This window comes from Numida meleagris, chromosome 7 (genome assembly GCF_002078875.1).
Source record: "Numida meleagris isolate 19003 breed g44 Domestic line chromosome 7, NumMel1.0, whole genome shotgun sequence".
NCBI lineage: Eukaryota > Metazoa > Chordata > Aves > Galliformes > Numididae > Numida > Numida meleagris.
Genome location: NC_034415.1, coordinates 2,962,271 through 2,967,614, shown reverse-complemented (window position 1 = coordinate 2,967,614; position 5,344 = coordinate 2,962,271). Strand labels below are relative to the sequence as shown.

Genomic DNA, 5,344 nt, shown 5'->3' with positions numbered 1-5,344 from the left:
GCCCCTCACGGCCTTTCCGTGGCTACCCTTCATGCTGACTTTCCAGCTATACCCTTCAGTATCGAGGACGCTGCCTTTCCAAACTATAAAACCCACATTCATACAAACACGGAAGCGCCCATGCTGCTGCAGAAAGCAGAACGGCACAACTTGTACAGAGTTTTCTCACTCCCTTCGCCCTGCAGTCACCGTTCCGTTCAACGTGGTTAGAGGTAAGTGGCATTCTGTCTTCACTGGCTGCTCCTGATTTTAAGAATCAAATCACTTATTTCTCTTTTTTGATAAATCAATTAAAACTACACTTTTAACGCCTCAGGGAGATACCATTCTGCTTTGCTCAACAGAGGTCAGTGGAGAAATGACTGCTGTTGACCAGTGATAAAAATGGCTGGGTATTCATAGGTGAACAATGATAAGGAAGAGCTAATAAAAACATGCAATATTCTTATTGAAACTTGTGCAAGATTCCCGATGAGTTCAGCTACTGCAGGGGCTGCGCCTGCCCTTTCCTGAGGCAGGTCCCTCAGGGACAAGCCCTCCTGGCAGCATGCCAGCCCAAAACACCAACCAGGAACACATTGCTAGAGCTCACTGGCCTCCAGCATCCGGCATAGCCGAGCACATCCCTCCCCACCAAGGGAGGAATGCCCAGAGAGACCCGCCACGGGTGGGCATCCCGGCCCGGGTCTGCTCAGGGACCCTTGTCTCACACCAGCTTCCATGCGCAGTGTGTCAGGGACGACACATTTCCTGCCTCCCTCTGTGCAGCCTTGTCCACACACTTGAGGTTCAGGTTTTTTCCCAGAAGACCGGCCCCTACAAGAGTGCAGGCCCATCACATTGTCACTGCAGAGCCCCTCATTACATTGCTGCTGCCTCACACAGAGCCAGCCTGTTCCTACTGTGGGCGCCCACCATCTCCGGCACAGGGGGAAACAAGCTGGAGCTGGGACACAGCTTCTGCCCCTCCATTCAACCCCTATTCTAGGGGGGGGCCTGACATAGACCCTTGCCCGATGCGCATCTTCACAGCCTCAAGTCTTCCCTCCCACACTTTGTAGAGAAGCAATGCAGATGTTCTCTCACCCCACCCAGTGAAAGAAGGAAGACTTCATCAATTTTTCCCATGCACGTATTTATTACAAAAACAGATATTTACAGGCCATTAGAATCATTTCTACAATAAACAAGTTTAATACTGTAAATAACTTCGGAAAATTCCACACCTCTTTAAGCATTTTATTTAACGTTTCTCTTGCTTCTTAAGATGAGTCTTCTTGCACCACACCATAAGAACTGAAACTATTCTGTATTCTCCTGCACCACAGTGTACAGCTCCACGTACCGCATTCTTCATTCTCACACGAACGTGCTGCGTGCACATCAACAGCATCCCGCATGTCCTCTGACATGCAGAGAAGGACTCCGCAGCGCTGGCTGCCCTATCTTCTTTCAGGGTTTTATGGGGGATGCCTGGACAGATTTAGCTTTGCTAAAGTACATTATTCCACACATACAGATCCCATGAGATCCTATGGAAATAGCTCATCTACATTTGTAAAGAGGAAACATCACTGAGAGTGACTGTCCATCCAAGTACAATTTGTGAGTACCATAGGCTGGGGCAAGGAGTACAAGCCCTTGGTTTCCACTGTGAATCCAGAGATGCACCTAGAAGATGAAAACACAACAACAATAAAAACCCTACACAAACAGGCCCAAACTCTCTCCTTCAATAAGAAAAAAAGTAGCATTTTTAAAAATGCTCCTTTGCCTCCTTGGCTTTGATTTCCTCACCAGTTCTCAAGAAGCACAGACAGGAAAAAAAAATACAGAAGAGTGTATATACAGATAATAGGTGCTTGTAAAAAGATGGAAAACAATTGTCACAGATTTAATTGTTTTTCTTGGGGCCATTAGCAAATCACGTTTATTCCTAGAAACGCTTACGGAGCTGCTTATAACACTTGTGCAGCTATACAAAACTTTCTCAATATGCTGCATTGGAGTAAGCAAACAAAACACAACATGGTTGTCATTGGAGACCTTGTCAGCACAATTGTCACTCACTAAGTACATAAGAATTAGGGCAGAGCACAGAACAGGCAGATGCTAACCCCATTTCATCAAGATTTAGCCCAAATCATACACTACAGATATACAGTCAGGGAACATATGCATTGTGCATCGCTTGATTCTCTGCTACGCGTCTGGGGTAATGTCCTCCCATGTCCTCACATAGGAAAAAATATCCCTGCTTGGAGAGAAGAAAGCAGCTTATTCTTCCTGTGTACGTGCAGTTCTCAGTATTTATTCCTGGCAGACTTAAGAAGTAAATCAAGTACTTGAACACAGCTTCATTAAAGGTTGGGATCTTCTGTGAAACTGAGCAGCGAGCTGGTTTAAGTAAAATGCCAGGGAATATTTACTTCTCAGTTAACAAAAAGCCGTTAGATGACATGTTTTAATTTTAGTGCTATACTATTCTGGGTTTTTCCCTCCCTCTGATATTTTGTATACACTATAGAGCTTTTTGCCACCAGCCACCCATAACTTCTAGAGAAAGAATGCATGAAAAATTGCCAGGAAGTATACGTCACCACTCCAGATAACTGCCAGCCTTGATTTCCTCGAAACGCTTTCTCTACTACATGCACAACATCCTCTCCCAGTTGAACTATCCCTGCATTATGGCATCCCATTTCCTAATGGATGGGAGACAGACAATCCCAGAAAAAAAATAAACAGGAGATGCTCAAATTGATTCCAGGGACTGAGGACATCCTGCTCCTGAACCTGATCCAGCTCTGACCTTTCAAATTCTCGAGCACCACAGAGAGGGCTTCAGCACAGACGTTCCAGATTGGAGGCTGCAGCTCTGAAGCCGGGATCCTCGGACCCACAGGGAGTGGCACAGGAAGCCTCGAGGCTTTTTGATAGAGGGTCATCTGGAAAGGAATTCAGAAACACTGTAAAAGCATAGCCATACCAAGTATTCACAACAAACAGCCGAGATAGCCTTTTCTCCTACATGTAAAGGAATTTCAGTCTCTTCTACCTCAGAAGAGGAAGAATTTATATGAACACAATCCATCATATACTAGTGGCACTAAAGGCTACAACCCCACCATTCAACAACTGATCTGACACTCGAAGGAGCCTTGGGCCACTCCAGCTTCACTTGCGCAGCAGGGTGCCTGGCAAACGGCCCAGTTACCAGCTCAGTAGAAACCCTGTAGTCTTGGCAATCCCAGCCCCATTCCAGGGGAGCCTACAATGGAGTGAGAAGCAGTCCATTTTTAAAAACAGGGAACATTATTTTCTTGTGATGTATACGGTTGTATATGACAATTCTTTGAACCTTACCACTGCCTTGTGAGCACTGAGTACCGAAGTTACTGCACAGAGCCGCTTCCCTTGCTTGAAACTTCTTGAGACAGGTGACTTATTTGTGACAGGTTTGTCACAAATAACTGCATCCGGGGCCTGATGGAGTCAGTGTCAGCATATACTACTAGCTGGAGGCCTCCTGTCTTCTTATTGCTACTAATGCCACAGAGAAAAGCAGCTAACACCGGGGTTTTGATGTCACCTAGGAACTTCGGCTAAGAAGAAAGGACACAAAGTAGGCAAAGAACAATATTACAAAGGAGTTGCTATAGAGCATTTTAAATGCAAGATCTATACAATAACAACTGAAGTAAAAATACATAGTAACAGGTGTACTGCACTATTTCTATATGCGCCTGTAAATTCTCATGCATATGCCTTAGCATGCATGTGCCCCTGTAAGCACAGATGGATCTCATCACCGTATTTGAAATAAGCCAAAATGTGTGCCTTTTACTGAGCTACACCACACGCACCATGGAAAGGCCGCACCATGAAAAGCATGCAGGGGATCTACAGTGCGTGTCCCGCTCTCAACTGATATTCAAAACTTCATGGTTCAGTGTTTCTCTGTTCCCACTGCCCTAGGTGCACAATTACTGCAAAAGCACAGCCACTCTCCCACCCTTCTAAGCCCCTAAGGTTAAAACCTTAGGGTGTTTTTTTTTTTTTTTTTTTTTAACCCTTAAGGTCAAAAGCCCCTAAGAACAATGTAAATAACCCAGGAAGCAGCTCGGGATGTGCCACGGCTAGATCTGGAAAAGGAGTATGTGCTGGTAACTTGGTCACCCGGGAGTTTTCTTTTGGGGAACTGCAGGAAGAAAACACATCATGCTGATGAAGGTACTTTAAAAATCAGACTCGAGGAAATCGCACTAGGCAGTGCTACAGAATATCCTTTGTTATAGAGCTTATTACTGATATGAGTCTTAGAATTGCCACTGCTGATTTGGTGTTATCAGTACTGCAGATTCCAAGCTCAATTAATTAAGAGTAGAAAACCCACCTCTTGTCCACATGCTGCTCTACAGCGATACTGATAAATCTCATGATGCCGCATGGAAAAAACTAACCAGGAGAAGATCAAAAGCCTCGGAAGAACAGAAATGCTGCAATTGCATTCAAATCTGAGCGCCAGGAACTACCTCAGAGTTCCTCCAAGTACCATTCACGCATAGTTCTGGACACCTAGGTACAAGCACATAGTGCATTAGTTGAAACAGTTTACATAAAAGATTAACATATTTAACTCAAAATTAAGATATAAACAAGCAAATTGTACAGACAGAAAACAATAAATTAATGAAACACGCCTCCCTGCTGCAGCAATAACACCTATGAAAAGGCCTTGCAAAAGAGATGGAAAGAGCAGTACAAGAGCAAGAAGCCACAACGGAAGGGAAAGAGATCACTCACCCACAACAGAAGACTCAGGGTTCACAGGAAAAAACATCCATCAAGGAGAGATTTCCAGAAACAGATCCTCCCTCAGTGGCAGTCGGCCCTTAAATGAGGCCTAAGAAGAATGGAGCCAGGCTTCCTGTCACACAGTGAATTGCCTTCACCTGTGCTCCCGGGGCTGACTGGGTCTTTCCCCCAGGTGCTCCATCACTGGTTCAGGCCGTGACTCCGCAGTTCCTGTACAGAAATTCATCATTTTCTCTCTTGAGAAAAAGAAATCCACACGCAGAGAAAAATTCAATCAAAATTCTCCAAGACGAGGATTCCCGTTTCACGTAATCTGCAGCAAAGAATCTCATTAGATGACTCAAAAAAAAGATGGAAGCGTTGTTAACCTTCCACTGCGCAGACTAAGTGATCGACAAGTTGCAGGACTTTAAATGCTTTCCTTAATCACAGCTCGTAATGAATGCTTACTGATGGAAGAGGGAAGGGGAGAGACTTTCACATTCTTTACGTTTCCTCTTTGAAATAGTTTTGACCGACCTCTCCT

At 44.8% G+C, this 5,344-nt stretch overlaps 1 long non-coding RNA gene across 3 annotated transcripts; it reads right to left on the bottom strand.

Moving 5' to 3' along the window:
* LOC110402908 lies at positions 1,117-4,955 on the bottom strand. 3 transcript variants are annotated; one of them, XR_002441392.1, is made up of 6 exons: positions 4,807-4,955; positions 4,397-4,578; positions 3,367-3,605; positions 3,129-3,271; positions 2,813-2,948; positions 1,117-1,671 (listed from the first exon to the last, which is right to left on the bottom strand). It is a non-coding gene; the product is annotated as an uncharacterized LOC110402908 (long non-coding RNA). The 3 variants fall into 3 exon arrangements; XR_002441393.1 differs by lacking the exon at positions 3,129-3,271 and adding an exon at positions 4,112-4,201 and having other exon boundaries at positions 4,807-4,951; XR_002441390.1 differs by lacking the exon at positions 3,129-3,271 and having other exon boundaries at positions 4,807-4,934.